Source organism: Meriones unguiculatus, chromosome X (genome assembly GCF_030254825.1).
Source record: "Meriones unguiculatus strain TT.TT164.6M chromosome X, Bangor_MerUng_6.1, whole genome shotgun sequence".
NCBI lineage: Eukaryota > Metazoa > Chordata > Mammalia > Rodentia > Muridae > Meriones > Meriones unguiculatus.
In genome coordinates, this window is record NC_083369.1 from 77,223,392 (window position 1) to 77,245,765 (window position 22,374).

Here is a 22,374-nt window from a genome sequence, read left to right on the forward strand (position 1 = left end):
ATGAGGATGGGGGCTAGGGCAGGGAAGATTTGTACAAACCCACCTGGCTTTATGACAACAGCTAAGCCTAGTAGTATGGAGATGTGGGGGCTTGATCTTTCTGTAGTTTGTGCTGGTACTTGGGCTGCTTAGACCCTGCTAGGCTTGAACTGTGGCATTGACATGGAGAACAATGGTGTAAAACACTCACCAGGCAGCTCTCGTGGTGTACTTGAGCGGTAGTCTCAGGAAGCTGCTCGAAGGGGAACCTGATAATTCACTGGTCTGGTCTCTTGCTCAGGCAGTGTGACCCACGGTAGGCCTATGAGTGTGAGGCGGATACACGAGAGAAAGTCTTGATCTTAGAGCACTCATTTGTCTCCTCTGGTGGCTACATTGCTTGATCACAGCAAGTCATGGAATCATTAGGGCTGTGGGAGATTAGAGGTCTTGGTTACTCACCAAACTAAGCTGGAGGGAAGGCAACTTGACCCTAGGTGAATCGGGGACTGTAGGGATGGCACAGGAGAACAGTGTGGGTCCCTCACAGGCTGAGTTTTCATACAGGTTGTTTTACCCAAGGTCGTCCTGGAAGTGTGCCAATAGTGGGAAAGAGCAGGGTCAGGGCCAGGGTCACTCACCTGGTACAGCTGCTCTTCAATCTGCCTGTAATTGTGAGATCACTCCCCAGTCTGAGTAGGTGCAGCAGGGGAGTGGTCTGGGCCATATAGGAGCCTTAGCTGGCCCAGGAGCTGCTTGAGTGGGTCTATGCCTGAAAATGTGAGGATAGTGGTTAAAGCCAGGGCTCTTCAGTCACAACACAGAGAGGGACCTGGGACTGTAGGGATACCCTGCAATGGCAAGGTCTGGATGTGAGTCACTGATTAGTCTGGGCTGGTCAGTGAGCTGACTCAGCAAAAATATGCCTGGGAGTGTCAGGTAGGGTAGGGGTCTTGATCCCAAACCTGGTTGGGTTGGGGTACAGGTTATGCAACCCAAACTGGGCCTGGAAATATTAGTAGGAATATCAGTAGGGTAGGATCATGTGTTCTCAACAGCTGGAATTGCGGAACTTTCTGACTGATACCATCTAAGCCAGGAACTATGAAGATGGCTCAGGCAGATAAGATTCATATGAACTCAAAAGGCTAGGATGACGTTCAGGCTTAGTGACCCCAGCTGGGCATGGTATTATGAGAATGGTGTGGAGGACAAGTTCTTGATCATTCACCAGTCTTCATTGCTACCCAGCTGGGTCTAAAAGTATGGTAACGAATTAGATCAGCAAGGTTCTGGGGAATTCAACAAGGTTAGCATTGTGGGTAACAGTGTGAAGTAAACTAGGCCCCAAACTATGGATGAAATGGGAAGGCAGGCAGGGTTTTGATCACTCACCAGTCTGGTCAGGTACCCAGGATGCTTGACACCAGCTGGGCCAATGACTCTGAGGATGGCAGAGGAATTCACAATTGTAAGTCATACAACAGTTTAGTTCATCTGTTTGACCTGAACTGAGCCTGGGAGTCTGAGGAAAGTACTAGAGGGGTAGTCTTGATCCTCACCAGGCTGGGATGTTGCTCAGGCTCAATGAGTATATGTTATGGTGGGTTGGGGATGTTGGATACTTACTAGACTGGCCTACAACACAGTCTTCCTGGGATCATGTGAACACTCACTTGACTGAACTGTTAGGGCAGGGATAGCTAACCAGACCTGGCTGGTCAGTGAACTCCTCGACCCAGATTTAGGCTGATCCCATCAGGAAAGTTCAGTAACATGGGGTCTTAGTTCTATACTAGGCTATGTTGGAGTGCAGGCTGTTCAGTCCAAGCTATGTCTGGGAGTATTAGTGGGACACCCCAGGATAAGATCTTGATCTGTCACTAGACTGAGATGGTGGTATGCAGTCTGACTGACCCCAGTAGACTAGGGACTGTGAGGCTATCTCTGGCAGGCAAAGTTCTTGGGGATTCACCATTTTGGACTGCTGTACAGAGAGTGGAACACCAGCTAGACCTGGCACTATGAGGACAGGTTCTTGGTTACTCACCAGTCTGGGCTGGTACCAGCCTGTTAGGCTTGAGTGTGGTAATGGTTCACGAGGGATAGGATCTGGGTTATACTCCAGACTAGACTGGTGCACAGACCACCCCCTATTGTGACATCATGGCTCTCCTTGCCTGGTGGGGGAGGGAGGGGTCTGTTTAACTAACCAGACTGGGGAATGTGATAATGATGATGAGGGGTGCCTATGCTGCTTCACCCAAGCTAGGCATGTGACAGTGGGGAATATTCTGTAATTGCCATGGGTCACTCACTGCATCAATTTTGCATTGAAGAATGAAAAAAAAAAAAAAAATCCCTGTGTATGATGTCTCTAAAGAAGGCTTTTTTATTTTTTTCATGGAAAGAAATCAATAAATCAGTATCGTTTTAGAAGGGAAGTTTTACTTTACTGACCCAGAATTGCTCACAGATATTATTGACCTATATGCATTCTTAGGTTGTAAAAGCTGATTGCATGGAGTTAGATGAGTGTTAGATTAAGTACACAGTTTTAGTGATCTCAAGGTATATTGTTGATGTTGCTGCTGCTGCTGTTGTTTTCTTTTGTTTTTTTGAGGCAGGGTTTATCTCTGTAGCTTTGGCTGTCTTCAAACTCTGTAGACCAGGCTGGCCTCAAACTCAGAGATCTGCACAATGCATATTCTTAACTTTGTTTCGAGGTCAAGAGGGAGCTTTCTCAGAAACAGGTATTATCATAGTTCCCAAGAAGCATGCCTGTGCTGGTGTTCAGTGGTAAAGTACTAAGTTCAGGCATGATAGAACAGCTTCAATCAGCATTACAACATTCTTTAAAGGTGACAGAGGACCACAGGAAGAAACAGACAAACTGAATGGCTGTCCTATAAAAAAGAGTAAGATTTAATCCTGAAAAGGAATTATTAGCTAGCTGCATCTGTGTTGTTCTCTGAGTGTTTGAAGTTGGGGAGAAAGCTTTGGAAACATCTCCATTGTAAAGCCTCTCCCCTACCACCCTCACACCCCAGAGCAGGCATGTCAGTGCACCCCTGAGGATAGGAAAGGACTGACACACACACAGTGAACGTTGATGAGGAAGCCATCCTGATTTTTCCCCAAACCACATGACAGCAGTTTCAAGGAGCATCTTAAGCATGCCTTGGCCAATATGAGTGTATTCTTATAATTTCATAGTGATCTTTTGAATATAATAAAACCTGGATTCCTGTTTAAACCCATGATGTTCTGTCAAGTTAGGCAAAGGTAAGCCATGTAAGACCCAAGAGACTGAGTCACAGTGTAATGAGAGGAAGTTTGGTAAGTGGGGTGAAAATTAGAAGTCCCATGTGGTCCTCATGCAGTTGAAATACAGAAGAATTAAAAGAGACAATGGCCCTGCATAGCTGTCTAAAACTCTTGTTTGGAGATCCTCATAACAGGTATATAAACAGCATAAATAAACCTGAAAAGGTATTAACACGAACATGACCAGGTTAAAGTTTTTGAGACTGTAGCTATAATAATTGAAATGTTCTTTAGGATGTGTGCTAATAACTCATGAGAACTCTTGAAATACACAGAGATCACTGTTAAATGTTGACGTCATATACATCATCACTAATTACCAGCTACATACCTTCAAGAACTCACTCAGACCTACACATCTTCTCATTCTCCTTTACTTCCCAAGCATCTTCATCTTCATATGTAAATCTTTCCTTACTAAAAATCTTCTCATACGTACATCCCTTTCTCCCTTTATTCTACTTAAAAAAGTAGGCACTTAAAAAGCAAATCTTTATCATCAGGGTATTAAATCAATATTAAGTTTATTTTGTGAGTTTATTTGACTCAGGAAGCCTGTTAGCTTCCTAGGGAAGGGGGTGGATTTTTACTTACATTTGAAAAGGAGGAGAGGAAGGAGGCAAAACTGCATTTGGGATATAATATATGAAAGAAGAATAAATTTTAAAAGGGAAAAATAGAAAAGGATGTTGTAATGAATGCCCTTATTTTGGCATTCTATGAAAAAGAATTGTAACCAGGTAATGAAGAAGTATTTTATATTCAAGGTAAAAATAAAATGGTAACAACTTCTTCATCTAAAGAAATATCTTGTTTTCTCTGATTACCAAAGCCTATAAAGGACTCTGCAGGTTTTTGTCCTTGTAGTGAAGACCATCTTCGTGCTTTAGAAGCAGACCCGTAAAGATACTGGTGACAAACAGGGCCGGGTAAGGAAAGAAGAGGTGCCTGAAAGGAAGCTCCTGACAATGAGGTATTAGTTGTACTTTTTAAAATTAATATACATTTTAAATGATAAAATAGTAAGCATAGCTAATAGTTGTGTTGCCTATAAATTATTTTAAAATGGATTAATAATTTGATAAATTTAGAAAATATTAACAATTTTTGAATATCAGAAGAAATCTTGAAAACATGCACATATTTTTCCTTCAAATGTTCTGTGTTTTAAGCATTTTAGTAATTCAAATGTTCTGTGTTTTAAGCATTGTAATAATAAAAAGTGTTGGGGGAGATTGGTGTTCCCCCTTGTCCATTACAAATGCTATCTAGCTGGGAGGTGGCCTCTTCAGTTTCTATGACCTCCACTACTAGAAATCTTAGAGTCACCCCTATATTCTTCCATGAGCCTACCCTTCTATAGATCTCCAGCTTGTCTCAGATGCCCCAGTTCTTGATTTCTCTTCTTTTCCAAGCCCTATGTTCTCCTGTCCCTGTTCTCTCCACTGCTGTTTCCATCCTCATTTTCGTAAACACTCCCTCACCTACTCTGTTCGCTCTCTTTAGCCACTTCTGCTGTAAATTCTATTTCCCCTTCTAAGTGAGAATTAAGTGTTCTTCCTTGAGCCCTTCTTGTTACTTTTCTTATTTATGTCCATAGATTGCAGTATGGTTATCCTATACAATATGGTTAATATCTGCTTATAAGTGAGTATATACCCTGCCTGTCTTCCTGGGTTTAGGTTACCTCACTCAGGATGAATTTACTCTGCCTACAAGATGTACAGAAATAATAATAGAGCAGAAATTAAGGGAATGTCCAGCCAAAGAGTTGCCTGCCGTGAGACCCACCCTATGAGAGAGAGCTAACCTCAGTTACTATTGATGATATCCTGCTATGCTTGAAGTCAGCAGCGTAGCATAACTACCCTCTGAAAGACTCCACACAGCAGTGGATCAAAACAGATGCTGAAACTAATAGCCAAACATTGAGTGGATCACAGGAAGCCTCATGGAACAGGGATGGGGGAAGGATAGAAAGACCTGGAGGGGACAGGAGGTCCACAAGAAGACCAACAGAGTAAAATAACCTGGGCCCAGGGGAGCTCACAGAAACTGAAGCACCAATCAGGACCATGCATGTAGGGGACCTAAGCCCCCCTACACAGATGTAGCTGATGTGCAGGTCTTCATGTGGGCCCCTACTAGTAAGGGGGGGGGGGTGGCGGCTGTCTCTGACATGGACTGTGTTGCTTGCTTTTCTATCACTTCCCCCTGGCTGTGCTGCCTTGCCAAATTACAGGTGAAGAGGAAGTGCTCAGTCCTGATGCAACTTGATGTATTTGGGTGAGTTTGGAGGCTCCCCTCTTTTGAGGAATGGGGAAGGTAGGGAAGAGGTAAGAGGGAAGGAGTGTGGGACCAGTAGGGGAGGAGCAAGGTGAGTCGGGATGTAAAGTCAATAAATAAGTAAAATTTTTAAAGTGTTGGGAAAACATTTTTTTTGTAGATGCATTTGAAATTTAGGAGATAAAAAGTTGTGGATAAAGTAAAGTATGCGTGCTTTAGAGAAAATCATGCTCACTTCTATGAAGCAAACTGGCCTTGGTAAGGATTGGAAAGAAACAAAAGAAATCAAGAGTAAACTCTCAGCAGGCATGTGCAGGGAAAGAGAACCCTGTACCTGGGTAGGCCTGATCCTCCCTCCTTTTTCTTGGGGCCTGAGACTTTGTCCTCAAGATTGAGGGGAGGTGGAAGCTCTCAGTGGCTGGGAGATCCAAAAGTTCCTCTTTCCAGAGTAGTTCAATTACTAAAGAATCATCAAATGGAGTACCACCTAATGTGTTCATGCATAAAAAATGGGAAAAAAGGGGCGTCTGCCTGTGATATTTAGACCGAGAGCAAGTCCCATCTAAACTCTCCATTTCTCTACATGTGTCTTTCATCTGTAGTTTGTGGTCGATCTGGTGTTTGTGTGTATGTGTTCGTGTGTGTGTGTGTGTGTATGTGTGTGTGTGTGTGTGTGTGTGAGAGAGAGAGAGAGAGAGAGAGAGAGAGAGAGAGAGAGAGAGAGAGAGATCTGTCTGTATTGCCTGTCTGTATTATGCATCCCTCTGTTTATTGAACAGCACAGAAAACATGGCAGATGGCATGGAATTCTTTGAGTTTCACAAGAGAAGTTGCTTTACTGACTTCACTTTTCTCACAGTAGCACTCAAAACTTCACAGAGATGCTACCAACATATATGTGCATGTTACTTCTAATGTTCATGGGATAATGTTAAGGTTGCTTTCAAGAGATGATTACCACAGCACACATAAACACATAAAATATTGTAGGTCAGAGACACGGGAGAGTACATAGTTTGAGATTATAGTATGCATTTAGCTTACGTTAGAAAAGCTGATTGCATGCTTTCTTAAAGGCTCTACAAGGAGAGCAACAGAACCAAGAAATCTGGGCCCAGGGGTCTTTTCTGAGACCAAGGACTATACATGGAGATAACCTAGAACCCCTGCACAGCTGTATCCCATGGCATCTCAGTCTCTAAGTGGGTTCCCTTGTAAGGGGAACAGGGATTGTCTCTGACGTGAACTCAGTGGCTGGCTCTCTGAGTTATCACCACCCCCTAAGGGGGAAGCAGCCTTACCAGATTGCAGAGGAAGACAATGCAGCCAGTCCTGATGAGACCTGATAGGCTAGGGTCAGAGGGAAAGGGAGGAGGACCTCCCCTATCAGTGGACTTGGGGATGGGCATGGGAGGAGATGAGGAAGGAAGAGTGGGATTGGAAGGGGACGTGGGAGGGGGCCACAGCTGGGACACAAAGTGAATAAACTGTAACAAACAAACAAATAAATAAAAATTTAAAAGTCCGATTATAGTTAAACAAGTTGGATACATAGTTGGATAATAAATTAAGTAAATAGTTTCAAATGATCTCAAGGCATAGTAATAACTTGTTTGCAAGGACTTACAAGTTCATCTCTTCAAAGGCTTTCTTTTGAGAAAAAAAAATCACCAAAACTCACCAGGCTTTGTGAAACAAACTGGGCCTGTAACTGTAAGGATGTTTTGGGACACTGGGGTTTTGGAAACGTACAGATCTGGGTTACTCAACAAGCTGGGGTAGAGTAAAGGTTTTATGACCAAAGGGAGGCACGGGACTATTAATAGTACACCCCCAGGATGAGATTGTTCTCAGTGGGCTAGTGTGGTATGCAGTCTTATTAGCCACTGCTAGGACAGTGATGGGAAGGTTGTGAAGGCAAGTGTGAAGATGTTGGAAAATCACCAGGCTGGGCCTATTGTGCAGGCTCTTTCAGTTAATAATTGGGCCTGACCATGTGAGGATGGTGTAGGAAGGTAGCGTCTTGATTTCATAGTAATCTGTGCTGGTGCATAGGCTGTTTGTCTCCAGCTGGGACTGGGAGAGTTGGTGTTGTCACCCACAAAGCTGTGCTAATGTAGAGCTACTTAATTGAACCTCAGCCTAGGAATCTGAAGAAGGTGCTAGAGGGGAGTCTTCATCACTCACTAGACTAATCTACTTGTTGCTCAGGCTATGTGAACCAAGCAAGGCTTATGAGTATATGGATGATGAAGGTAGCTGTGTATGTTTAGCAACTCACTACACTGGCTTGGTTGTCATGTCACCCAGTCTTGGCCCATGAGTGTGGGGATTATGAAGGGGAGGGGACCTTGGGGTATTCATTAGGCTGTACTAAGGGGCAACCTAGTTAACCAGAACTACACCTGGGAGTATGAGGATGTTGCAGGAGAAGAGAGTCTTGATAAATTACTAGGCTGTGCTGGTCACCAGGCTGCTTGACCCCACCAACTCCTATGATTATGAAAAGAGCCAGAGAAGGCCGTATGTTGATCATTCAACAGAGTAGACTGGTAAGCATGCAGCATGGCCATCAAGGCCTGTAATGTGGGCAAATTCTAAGGGTGAAATTGGCTGTAGTACAGGCTATGCAACCCAAGCTAGATCTAGAAGTATCCATGTTCTACCAGCAGGACAGACCTTCTAGCTCTCACCGTGCTCAGTCTTATTGACTCTAACTGCAACAAGGAGTGAGGATAGTTCAGTGATCAGAAGTTCTTGGAAACGTACTGTGGGGATTGAGTCAAGTTCTGAGTGAATGTGTGTTGTTGACATGGGCATGGGCATATTAAGGACCCCAATACCTTAACATGGTAGCACCATGGCAGTGGTAAAAGCCTTCTGAGACTCAGACAGATGACAAAACCTTTCTTGGGTCTGAGTGTGAGTGTTGACAATGTGTGTTGAAAGTGCCAGTCTATGCTTTCTTTCCCCTAGATGTTTGTGGCCTGAAGACTGCTCACCTACAGAGTCTGTTACTGGGACAGGCTAAACCTGCCTCATGTTTAACTACATGCAAAAAAATCTGCCTTCCTGTTCAACTCTATAGAACAAACATGATTAATTTCAGTACAATGGTTCTTCATCTGAGAGCTCAGACCACCCAAACCCAGCTGTTCTATGATTGTGCCTATTGTTTCTTTAGTGTCTGTCCTTTCTTCATTTTCATTTCACCTCTCCACACTTCTAGAACCCAAATCATGCCAGAACATAGCAATTCACAATGCTTCACCCCAACCACACTGGGACTATGACAGTATTCTGGGAGAACAAAAGTCTGGGTGAGTGATCTGGCTGAGAAAGTGTGTAGGCTGTGGATCTAAGCTAAGCCTGCTTGTAGAAGGATCTTCAGCTCTCACCAGGCTGGCATTGGTACATGGTCTGATTGGCTTCAGCTAGGCTAGGGAGAGTGAGGATTGTAAACACAGGTAGGGCTGCGGAAACTCATGTGGCTGGCCTAATGCTTAGGTTGTGGGACCCCAGTTTTGATGTAGCAGTTTGAAAAAGGTGAAGACAGTTCGGATTCTTGGGTATACATTGACCTGGCCTGATTGGGAAGCTGCTTGACTGCATGTCTTGGAGTTTGGGGATGGTGTGGGAATGAGAGTCTCAATCACTCAGTGGACTGGACTGTTGCTCAGGCTGCATTGCCCAAGCTAGGCCTGCGAGTTTGAGGAGCATATGTGAGATGAGAGCCTTGATCACTGGGGGGCTAGGACAGTAGGACACTCAGTTATATCTCTTTTGGTGACCTCACATTGCCTTACCACAACAAGTCCTGGAATTGTTAGAATGGTAGGGGAGTGATGGTCTTGTTCACTCATTAAGGTAAGTTTGTGAGCAGGCAGCTTGACCAGGGACCATTGGGAAGGCACAGGCAGACAAAGATCTGGAAACTGCATAGGCTGAGCTTGTATGCAGGTTTTTGACCTGGGTCTGAGAGTGTGGTAATGCTGTGGAAGGGGGGTTCAGGATCATTCACCTGATCAGGCTGGTGTACAATTTACCTGTGATTATGAGATTATTCTTTTTACAGGTTCAGAAAGATAGGTCTGAGTAACAACAACAACAATAAAAATGATTGGCTGTTTTTCAAGCTCTTTGAATGGAACTATGCTTGGGAATGTGGTGCAGGAGGGTGGGGCATTTATAACTCATCAGAAGGAGCTGGTGACCAGACTTCTTCACCCAATCTAGGCCTGGCATTATGGATATGCTGTGTTGAGTGCAAGGGTTCTGGACACTCACCAGGCTAGACTGATTGTAGGCTGCTTGACCCAAAAGCTTTTCATGGAAGAATTAGTATGACTGTGTCAGGACAGGATCTTAAACCCTCATCAGGCTGAAATGGTGCACAGTTTGACTTACCTAAGGCAGGCAATGTGTTTAGGAGCATAGTTCTGGTGAGATACTTGGAAAGTCACTTATCCATATTGGTGTATAAGTTCTATTGTTTGAGCTGTGTGACCCAATATTGTACTGTAAGTGTCAAAAGGTAGAAGCAGATAGGCATTTTGGTTGCTCATTATGCTGTACTGACCAGTAAGTGTTGTGGGAGGGGAGGGGTATTCTCCTGGCCCTAAGTTCCCAGAATAAAGATTCTCAAGACTCAAAATATATTTACAAATACCTTGGCCATATTGATAGGCTGTTCTCTGACTAGCTCATAACTTAAAATTACCCATTTTTTATAATCAATATTCTGCCACATGGCTGGTTACCTATGGTCAGGTACTATGCACCTGACCTCCTCACAGCTTCCCTGGCAACTCTCTCATGCCTGATTCTTTCCCAGAATTCCCATCTCTGCAGGAAGTCCTGCCTAGTCTCTCTTGCCTTTGCTATAGGCCATTCAGCACTTTATTCAACCAATCATAAGGTGATGGAGAACAGTGTTTACAAAATACTGGGGTAAGTGATACTTCATAAAAAATGACAATACTGAAGTCTAACCTAAACCGAGCTCTCTGCATACAGAAATCAGCATTTGAATAATACAAGGACAATCTTTACACAGTGCATGAAAAGTTCACCCCAACAGATCGGTTAGCCGTTTAACCACAAGTAGGCCTGGCAGTGTGGAATGACAGACTTTTGGTCACTTACTAGTATGGGCTGTTTCTCAGGGTCCTTGATTCTAGCTGAGATGATATAAGGGGACAGGGTTTACATCACTCTTCAGGTTGTGCTAATCAGTGATTTACTTGACGACAACTAGGCCTGAAAGTCTGAGGGAGATGTTGGAAGAGTTTTGGTCACTCACAGGCTGAGATTTTGCTAAGGCTATATGTCTCAAGCTAGGCTTGTTAGTATGATGATGGCAAAGGCAAGTGGGCCTATTGGGCACTCTCTAGGGTATGCTGTTTAGCAAACTGCTTGGCCACAGCTAGGCCCATGAATGTGAGGATGGTGTGAAAAGAAACATCTTGACCACTGACTTGGTATTTATAATACCCAGGCTGCTTGATACAATTCCTATGTTTGTTGGGATAGTGGGCGACACCTGGTCATGATCACTTACCAGTGTAGACTCATAAGAAGACAGCTTTACCTGAGCTCAGCTTAGGAGTCAGGATATGGTATGAGAGGGCAAAACTCTTGGTAACTTGTGTTGCATGTATGAAGGCTTTGTAAACTAAGGCTTGGGGATCTAGTCATTGTGTGAAAGGGCAGGCCTCTGGTTCACCTGCCAGTCTTGACTGGTTGGTGAAGTACTTGACTAGAATTAGGCCTGGAAATGTTAGGGTAGTATAGGAAAGTTGGGTCTGGATAGGCTGGTACCCAGGCTATGAACCCAAGCTAGGCATGGATAGTGTGAAGCTAAGGAAAATTAGATTTGGGGAACTTATCATGTCAGGCTATTCTACAGCTTCTTTCATTCAAGTTAGGCTGGTACTAAGGGTGATCCTTGAGTGAAATGCTTGGGGTCATTCACTAATCTGAGGCAGAGTGCAGGCTGTGCAAGCCCATCTAGGCAGGAAGTATTAGCAGCTTGAGTTCCAACCAGGCTAGGAATCTTTCTTGATTCCTCACAAGGAAGAGCTGCTTCTCAAGCTGCTTCACCCAAGCTTAGGCCTGGGACTGTGGGAATATCCTTGGAATACAGGGTCTAGGTCACTCACCAGGATTAGTTGGTGTGTACATTGTACAACACAAGCTAGGACTGAGAGTATCAGTATGACATTGACAGAACAGGGTCTTTAGTTCTCACCAAGCTGGGATGGTATACCATCTGGTTGACCTCATCTAGACCAGGAAGAATAGGGATGGAATGAGCAGGTGAAGTTCTTAGGATCTCACTATGTTGGGGTGGTGCACAGACTTTGTGAAACCAGCTAATCCTGAACATGTGGGTATGGTATAAACAGGGCTTGTTCTGATCCTCTGGCCATCCTTTGTGATCCACGTAGGCTCAGAGCTTGGCCATGTTGCAGAGTTGCAAGAGTTTCTTCTTCTTCTTCTTCTTCTTCTTCTTCTTCTTCTTCTTCTTCTTCTTCTTCTTCTTCTTCTTCTTTTTTCTTCCGTCACCAGTCTGGGCTTGTAGCTAAGCTTTCTGACCTAAAGTAGGCCTGGGAGTTTGAGAATGGTCAGATAAGACTATTATACCCAATTTGTGAGACCCCCAAGAGACCACCAGGAGTTGAGTCCATTGCAAAACACAGTAGGATCTTTATTGGCATCTCAAGCTGGAATCTCACACACACCAAGGCAGTGGTATCCAGCTGAGAGCCCAGAGCTCAGGACTGAGGATGATTTATAGGTCCCCATCCCTCCTAGTGCATCCAAAGCATGGGAATCTATCCTGGCAAGCTTCTAGTGGTTAATACAGAAAAAGGGGAGGCTACATTTCATAAACTGTTTGCTATGGGAAAGTGCCAGGACCATGAATGGTTCTGGCTTTCTTTGTTCTCTTTTGCAGGGGGATGAGGGGAAATAGCTGCCCTTGGGCTTCAGTCCTGTCATGTGCTGGCCTTGGGTTTCAGCCCTGTTCTGGACTGATAGACTCCTGCTAGTGGAAGATGGGACAATTAACTCAGTCTGTGGTATCTCCAGAAGCAAAGCTGGTTTCCTGGCAACAGTACCTCTAATGAGCAACAAGGTCAGCTCTTCCCTGTATCTGGCCTGATGTCTAGAAGCAGCAAGGTCAGCTTAGCCGGTTATGTCTTAAACTCTTTAGCTCAGTATCCCAAAAACTTAATTTTTAGTTTTGTTTTTTTTTTTTTTTTTTTTGTCTCTCACTCCGCCACTGACAGGTTCATTAAAGGCTGAATCATGGGGTTTCCTGAAATGTAGACTCTCTTATCTCAGTGATCAGATAGAGGGCCTGATGTTGAGTCCTCATGACCATTAGCTGGATTGCTCCCAATCTTTGTCAAATAAAGGCAATCAATCTATTTAATATGCAGGGGCATAAGTAACAGTATCAGCAAGGGTCCTATTATAGATAACAACAGGCAGATAACAAAGTAATAAACCAAGGGGAAACACTAAACCAAGATTCAAACCAGGTTTGGTTTGCTTTGTACTCTTTCATGTTTAGCCAGGTTTTCTTTAACCTTAGCCAAGGACTCTCTGACTATTCTGGAGTGGTCAGTGTAAAAACAACATTCTTATTTGAGGGCTGCGCAAAGTCCTCCTTGCTGGAAGAATGATAAGTCTCCTATTTTGTAACATGACTTCTTCCAGTAAAGTCAGTGACTCCCGCAAGTGAGATATGGATTTTTCCAAATTCAGAATAGCATCTATGGCTATTTCTGAGGTTGTTATAGCTATGGCTCTAAGTCACTAATTCAGAGATTCCATTCCCTGCACCTGCTAGTCCCAGCCCCAGTAACATTGTTAGGGTAACAGTAGTGACTCACTCTCTCTATTGTTTCCCCATTCCTGTTGTTACTGTCCCAAGCAGAGCCTTGCTTACCTCCTCATCTGTATGATAAGTAATCCTAGGGATGAACTGTACCAATATGCAGTACCCTGTAGTCTGGTTTAATACTTTAGAAAGTATGTAAGGTGTCAGTCCCATAGAACATGTCCATCATCCTTGCTCAGGAGAAATTCGATGAAAATCATGTGATGGGACAGAGAGGGTTATATTACATAAGACTTTATAGGAGGCTGGTATTTTGCCTTTGCAAGTATCAGCACCTGAGACCTCCTGCAAAGTTAAACCTGCCCAGTCTACTTGCAGCCATCTGCAATCTTGTGGGCTCCATGAGTAAGAAATCTGCCCATTGAATGCAATGCCCTTATAGTATGGGGAACTAGGGAAATAACAGAGCTAACATGACTCAGTTAGATCTGGCCTGGACTCATTAATCATCTGATAGGTTTGCAGCATAAGAGTCCAGACTGTTTCTTGTTTTCTTCTTCTGATGTCCATCCCCTTTGCCTTTCAGGATGGGGATTGAGCATTTTAGTCAGAGTCCTCCCTCTTGATTAGTTTCTTTAGATGTACAGATTTTAGTAGGTTTATCCTATATTATATGTCTATATGAGTGAGAATATACTGCGTGTGTCTTTCTGCTTCTGGGACAGCTCACTCAGGATGATCCTTTCCAGGTCCCACCATTTACTTGCAAATTTCATGATTTCCTTGTTTTTTATTGCAGAGTAATACTCCATTGTGTAGATGTACTACAATTTTTGTATCCATTCTTCAGTTGAGGGGCATCTGGGCTGTTTCCAGCTTCTGGCTATTACAAATAAAGCTGCTACAAACATGGTTGAGCAAATGTCCTTATTGCGTACGTGAGCCTCTTTTGGATATATGCCTAGGAGTGGTATAGCTAGATCTTGAGGAAGCGTTATTCCTAACTGTCTGAGAATGCACCATATTGATTTCCAGAGTGGTTGTAAGAAAACAGGAAACAAGTTAAGAACCTGCCACAGAGGGCCTCTGAAAGGCTCTGCCCTGCAGACTATCAAAGCAGACACTGAGACTTGTGGCCAACTGTTGGGCAGAGGTGCATGGAATCTTATATAAGAAGTGGGGGAATATTAAGATGTAGAGAAGACAGGAACTCCACAAGGAGAGCAACAGAACCAGAAAATTTGAATGCAGGGGTCTTTCCAGAGACTCCAACCAAGGACTATGCATGGAGATATCCTAGAACCCCTGCACAGATGTAGCCCATGGCAGTTCAGTGTCCAAGTGGGTTCCATAGTAATGGAAGAAGGACTGTCTCTGATATAAACTGATTGGCCTGCTCTTTGATCACCTCCCCTGAGGGGGGAGCAGCCTTGCCAGGCCACAAAAGATGACAATGCAGCCACTCCTGATGTGATCTGATAGACTAAGATCAGAAGGAAGGAGAAGGGGACCTCCCCTATCAGTGGACTTGGGGAGGAGCATTCGTGAAGAAGGGGGAGGGAAGGTGGGTTTAGGAGGGGAGGAGGGAGGGGTTTATGGGGGGGATACAAAGTGAGTAAAGTGTAATTAATAAAAGTTTAAAAAAGGAGTCCAGATTGGCTCATTGTCAAGGTGAGGGCCCCTGTTGGAATTGGGGTTGTTGTATTCTTGCCCATTATAGCCCTGGAGTTGCCAAACTTGTTCATTGAGTTGGTGGAGACCCTCAGGCTTTCGGCTGGGGGCATGAAGGTGTTAGAGTTTAAGCCTCATGACTGGATCGGTGCCTATTGTTTGTCTAACCCAGGAGCTAGTCAGTAGTTGTACCTTGAAGAGAAACCCAGGATCATATTCCACCCCAAAGAAGTATAGATATAGACCCCAAGTCTGACCTTTTTCCCAATTAGGAAATCTTTTGCCCTCATCTGTAAAGTTCAGTCTTAGAGAGTTGCAGGCATAATGATCACATGGACCAGAGCCGTAAATTTGATGGCTTGCGATACTATAGATATATGTGGTTGATGGTCATTTTCCCCATGTCATTTGGATCAAGCTAAACTTGACTCTGGGTTTCCAGCTTATCTGGCCTGTCCACTTGAACCCCCAGGGCTGCACAGAAAAAAAAAGTCTTTTGTTCTTCCACATTTATGGCTCTGTGCCCAGTTCCTTTAGTCCCTAGGACAAACGTGAAACTAGATCCCCATTAGTTTGTCCCTGGGTCCTGCCTAAAAACAGCCAATATCTTGTCTCCACTTAGGCCCAGGACAACGCCTTGATGGGCATTCAGGCATACCAGGGAAACCAACCTTCCAGTCTGGCACATCCCAATTTTTATCTCCAGTGGCGAAGTCACAGAAATCAAAATGAAGTTCAGGCCACCATGTGTCTTGGGGACCTATATGGGAAGTGGTTGAGATAACATCCCCAGTGGCCATGCTGATTATTTGCCATATTAATTTCTTAAGTTGGTGTGGTCTCACTGGCATGTCTTTCAGCCAGGCTCAAAGTTAGGACCCTAGAGATGTGTACTGACTCTAGGTGTCATGAGCAATAGAGTACATACAGTTAGTAATCCCCACACTGGGAAAACTTGAACTTTTAGTGGATTTTCTTGGTTCTTTGATGCCTTCTCTGTTGCCTGATGGTTGGTGTAGTCTGGCTAGCTGGCCTGGCATGGGTGTGGATCCAGGTGATGACACAATCAAACATCAAGGTAGTCAGTGTTGTAAGCACCACCATGTAATGGTCCCTTCCAGTGTGGTTCCAGTGACTCCTAGCAGTGTCTCTTGATATAGACCCAATCTCCCAGTCTATATCAATGAGGCTCTGGGGTAGGACCTGATTCATAAAGAGCTCTTAACTTAGGCCAAACATGTTTATGGGGCCATGATATCCTCTTGAGGTCTTTCAGGAAGTCTCCGTCTTCAAACTCAGCAATGACCACAGCTTGTAGGCTAGGGATAATCGGGGGAGGGACTCCAAACATAATCTCAAAAGGAGTGAGCCCCATCTAATAAGGAGAATTGCACACCTGGTAGAGCACAAATGGAAAGAGAGCCACCCAGTCCCCGCCGGTCTCTAAGGTCAATTTAGTTAAAGTCTCTTAGAGTTCTATTCATCCGTTCTACCTGCCTTGAATTCTGGGGTCTATAAGCACAATGTAACTTCCAATCAATCTCCAGGACCGTGACCAAACTCTGACTTACCTTGGACACAAAAGCCGGCCCATTATCTGACCCTACCATCTGAGAAAAGCCATACCTCAGAAGGATGTCTTCTATAACTGCTTGGCTACAATTCGTGCTGTTTCATGTTTTGTAGGGAAGGCTTCAGTGCATCCTGAGAAGGTGTCTAGAAATTTCCCAGTAGGCTCCTGGTTTCTTACCTCTCCACTGGGTACCTGTATTTTTACCATTAGTTACAGCATTTATCAATTTGCATGTCTTGTAGTTGGAAACAATGCCCCAAATCTTAGAGTTAGCATCTCTGAGAGTAAACTTCGACTGTCCGATCAAATCTTGCATCCTCCAGATACCCATGTGGGAGGAGTGATGGATTTTTCTTTATTTTTTACATTTATGTATTACAATTTATTCACTTTGTATCACAGCTGTAACCCCCTCCCTCATCCCCTCCCAATCCCAATCTCCCTCCTTTCCTTCCTCCCTCCCTCTTCTCCTTCCCTGCCCCTCCCCCAATCCACTGATAAGGGAGGTCCTCCTCTTCGTGATGGATTTTTCTTAACATCTTTTCTCCCAGCTTTTCGAGGAGTATCAGGTATCCTTCAGTTGATTTCCAACATCCTTGTAGGTATTGCGACATGGGCAATCCCCTGGCCCATTCAGTGTCCTTTGGGGAATAATCCAGCTTCTGAGGGAGGACCAGATCTCCAGGAGATTGGAGTGTCCCCCCTCTGATGTTCTGGACAGTGTATGATAACCAGTCTTTTGGGGAGCCAGAGAGCTTTTAATAATGCCAGTATTTCTTCTTCGTTTTTCATAGTTTTCCCATCAGCTGTCAATAGGCCTCGCTCCCAGTAGATGGCGGCATGCACATGTGCAGTCGCAAAACCATATGGACTGTCAGTATACACGTTAAGGCTTAGGTCTTTTCCCAGAGTCAATGCCTTAGTCAAATCTATTAGTTCTACTCTCTGGGCCGAAGTTCCAGGAGGAAGGGGCTCTGCCCAAAGAGTCTCATTCAGTGACAGCACTGCTGCCCTTTCGTACCCTTTCCCATTCCTGATGAAACTGCTCCCATCGGTGAAGGAAGTCTTGTCTGCGTTGGTCAGGGGATATCAGCTGATTTCGTGCACATGGGTTAAAATCTCAGCACAGTCATGGGGGGAGGAGTGTCCAGGTTTGGGTTTTGCAGCAGAGTGGCAGGAATCAAGGAAGTAAGCACATGAAAAGTGACTCTAGGAGGATTCAGCAACAGTGCTTGGTAATGGGTCAGGCGAGCACTGATCAGTCACAAATCTGGGGTTGTTTTAGCACTTTCCCAATGGCATGAGGGGTGATTATAATCAAGTCCTGCCCTAGAGTCACTTTGTTAGTGTCACTGACCAACAATGATATGGAGGCATGGGGGCCATCAGGCTGCCACTGAGTCTAGCTTTTTGGATAGGTAAGCTATGGTCTCCTCCATGGTCCTAGCTGAGTGAGAACCCCCTTTCCTATTCCTTTTTTCTTGTCTATAAATGGTTGCAATGGTTAGTTGATATTAGGCAATCTGAGGGCTGGGCCTGACAGCAATGCCCCTTTTATGGTTTCAAAGGTCTGCTGATGCTTAGCTGTCCATGAGAAGTCACCTGACTGTTCTTTCGTGGCATCATAAAGTACCTTAGCAAGTTCTGGGAAATTTGGTATCCAGAGCCTACAGAATCCAGCAGACCCCAAGAATTCCTGTACCTGTTTCTGGCTCATGGTGGTCGGGATCTTGAGAACTGTTACCTTGTGGTCATCTGATAACCACCTTTTACCTTCCTTTAGGATGTACCCTAGGTATTGCACTTCTGACCTGCATATTTGGACCTAGTTAGCCAAGGCTCGATAGCCAAGTTCTCCTAGAGTGTTGAGTAAGTCCTTTGTTTCTTGAAGGCAAGTCTCCTGTCAGCAAGCTGCTATCAGCAGATCATCCACATACTGCAAGAGAGTAACTTAGGGGTGCTATTCTCGGTACTCACCTGAATCCTCACGCAAAGCCTCATCGAAAATTGTTAGAGAGTTATTGAATCCTTGAGGGAGTCTGGTCCATGTCAGTTGTCCATTTATTCCAATGTCTGGATAGTGCCATTCAAAGACAAAATATTTCTGGCTCTTTGGGGCTAGAGGCAGACTGAAAAAGGCATCTTTTAAATCTAGAACTGTGTACCATTGCTGCTCTGGGGGCAATGCACATAGGAGGATATAAGGGTTAGATACAGTAGAATGAATGTCTATCACTTGTTTTTTCATCTCTCTGAGGTCCGGAACTGGCTGATAGTCAGTGGAATTCAGCTTCAGCTTCTTAACTGGCAACAAGAGTATGTTCCAGGCTGATTGACATTTCCTGAGAACTCCCAGCTCTAGTAACTGATGGATGTGAGGAGTGATGCCTTTCTTAGTTTCTAGAGGCATTAGGTATTGCCGGACTTTGGCTGGATATGCACCAGGCTTCAGGCTTCAGTTCAATGAAAACAGGTGCTCTGTGCTTAGCCAATCCCATACCTCCTGTTTCCACCCAAGCCTGGGGGAAGTTTTTAGCCAGACTTTTCTCGCAGTGTCTGGCTTTATCATTGTATTAAAGAGCCTGTATTCATCTGACAGTGTGGTGGTGAAGACATGCATTGGGGGCCCCTGATGGGCAAGGACTTTCACACCATCTGGTGAGAAATGTATTTGGGCTCCCAGCTTAGTCAGAAGATCTCTCCCCAACAGGGGATAGGGGCAATCTGGTACCATTATGAATAAATGGGTTACCCAGCCCATTCCTAAGTCCACCGTTCTTCAGCTAGTCCATGGATATTGTTTCATTCCAGTGGCCCCTTGTACCCAAGATATTTTAGGGACAGGGGACCCTTTTGTTGCAACAAAACTGAATGTCAGGCTCCAGTATCAACCAGGAAATCCATTGGCTTACCTTCCACTTTTAGAGTTACCCGAGATTTGCGGAGGGGGTCCAAACCCCATCCCCATCAGTCCTTGCTATTGCTCCCAGGGGGAGTGTCTTTTTAGCTCCCCCTTTCTTAGGATATTCCTTTGCCCAATGCCCTTATTCCTTACAGTAAGCACATTGGTTATGTGCCCACTTTGGCCTGCCTTTGTTTCGCCTCTTACCTTCAGTGTCTTGCACCACCTCCTGTAGTGTGTGCCTGCCGTGTCCATAGACCTGGGGGCTGCTAGCAAGATATTAGCCATTGAGCTTACCATATCTTTGTTACTCTGTTGACTGATCCTGATTTGTTTTTCCTCTGTACTTTCCCTATTGTTATACACCTTAGCTGCCATAGTTACTAATTCTCCATGTCTCTTTTCCTGCAAATTTTCTAGGCCTTGGAGCTTTCTCCTAATATCTGACTCTGCTTGGGCCACAAAGGACATCACTATTGTGGCCTTGTGCTCGGCTGCCTCTGGATCATTATGGTTTGTACCTCTGGAAAGTTTCCATGATCCTTTCTAGGAAAGCTGCGGGGCTCTCGTCGGTTCCCTGCTTAACATCGTAAACCTCAGTCTAATTAGTGGGCCTCTTGGCTGCTGCTTTGAAACCTGCCAAAAGAGCCCAACGGCAGACTAGGAGCCTCTGCTTGCCTGCTGCTGTATTGTAGTCCCAGGTAGGTCTCTGCAAGGAGAAGCTGATATCTATATCAGCCTGGTTGGTGGTTGACTCCCCATTTGTGTCAGGAATAAATTTTCTGGCCTCAATCTGGATACGTTCCTTTTCTTCCTTGGTGAACAGGATCTTTAATAGCTGCTGGCAATCATCCCAAGTGGGCTGATGGGTAAAAAGAACACTATCAAATAATTCTATGAGATCCTTTGGATCTTTTGAGAACTTAGCATGCCTTTCCTTCCAGCTATAAAGATTACTAGTAGTGATAAGCCAATAGTGATGAGGCTAATTGCTAGTCATCAGCCAGCTCCGCTGCTCAGAGAGGCAGGGCCATTGTGGACTCCACCTCAGGCGTGGCTGCCTGCCTACTTCTGGTTCTCTGAGCAGGTCCTTCCCCCGGTGCCTGAGCTGGGTGTCCTTGGCCCCACCCCCACTGGTCCTGTGGGAACAGCTTCTGCTGTTCTGCTGTTTTGCAGCTTCAGCTCCTGCCTGAGACTCAATGTTTCTAGGCGGCATAGCCTGTAAGGGTCTAGGGTAAGGCAGAGGAGAAAAGAGTCTATCCTCCTCTGTTCTCCCCTGTAATAATGGATACTGGGAAGGTGCAGTGACAGTTGGATGCAGCAGTTGACTCTTCCCTGCATGTTTGTTCTTCCGAATTGTCTTGCTTTGTTTGCTTCGCTCTGCCATAGTTAGCACTGTATTGGCATCTGGACCTAAATAAATTGGGTTAGCATGGAGGAAAGGTTTGAAAGACTTGAGCCATATGGGAGTGTTAAACACCATGTCCTCCTACATCATGATGTAAGGAAATTAGCCTGGGTGGCCGGTGTCAGGTTTGAGAATCACTGATTTGACTGCTAAGATCACTTTCAAGTCAAAAGATACCTCCTATGGCTATCCAACATGGAAGGTGGACCATTTGGAGCTGCAAAAGGTGATGAATTTGTCTCTGTTAAGAGAAAGAGGAAGGTCCTGTCCCCTGACCCTAACTTCTTTGAAGTGGGCCAGGACTAAGTCCAGGAGAGTGGAAGGAGTCTGTCCAGTATTTTATGTTGTCCAAGTCTTGTCCAAATAAATGAGAACAGTTATTGCAGACAGCAAAGACAGACAAAAACAAATCCAAACAACAGATTCCTCCTGTTGAGCGGATAAGAACCCCAAACCAGTACTTTGGCAGCAATTTCTGTCTCTGTGAGAGTGACCCACTTTGTTCTAGGCCTAAGACACAGACTTGGGACCTAGTTTCCCACGCGTGAGGCTCTCGATCCTCACCTGTCAAACAGACAGTGATCTGTCCAGGACCTGGGACACCTCCCAGATCCCCATGACCATAGCCTTCCAGTTCGTCAGCCAGAGTCCTACCAACACAACTGCTCCATGACCTCCATTGCCAATGCCTTGAGATCTCAAACCCAGAATAACAGAACAGAGACACAGGATAGTACAACAAAGCCATAAAACTTGGCCAATACAAAAGCACTTACCTGGGGTTCTGATCCTTCAGCTTGAGGTTCCTGGGGATCTTGGAGTTCCTAGTCAGGAAACCAAATGTTATGCCCAATTCATGAGACCCTCAAAAGACCACCAGGAGTCAAGTCCATTGAAAAATGGCCATTGTTTTCAGATCAAGCTGGAATCTCACACACACCAAGGCAGTGGTATCCAGCTGAGAGCCCAGAGCTCAGGACTGAGGATGACTTGTAGGTCCTCATCCCTCCCAGTACATCCAAAGCATGGGATTCTAGCCTGGCAAGCTTTTATTGGTTAAAATATAAAAAGGGAGGCTACATTTCGTAAACTGTTTGCTATGGGAAAGTGCCAGGACCATGAATGGTTCTGGCTTCCTTTGTTCTCTTTTGCAGGGGGGTGAGGGAAAATAGCTGCCCTTGGGCTTCAGTCCTGTCATGTGCTGGCCTTGGGTTTCAGCCCTGTCCTGGACTGATAGACTCCTGCTAGTGGAAGATGGGACAATTAGCTCAGTCTGTGGTATCTCCAGAAGCAAAGCTGGTTTCCTGGCAACAGTACCTCTAATGAGCAACAAGGTCAGCAATTCCTGCCTCTGGCCTGATGTCTAGAAGCAGCAAGGT

At 44.9% G+C, this 22,374-nt stretch overlaps 1 long non-coding RNA gene across 1 annotated transcript; it reads right to left on the reverse strand.

The window, feature by feature from the left end:
• Window positions 1-531: 531 nt before the first annotated feature.
• On the reverse strand, window positions 532-22,008 carry LOC132650140 (uncharacterized). The gene is made up of 4 exons (XR_009588527.1): window positions 21,936-22,008; window positions 21,772-21,819; window positions 1,375-1,423; window positions 532-567 (listed from the first exon to the last, which is right to left on the reverse strand). It is a non-coding gene; the product is annotated as an uncharacterized LOC132650140 (long non-coding RNA).
• Window positions 22,009-22,374: the final 366 nt, after the last annotated feature.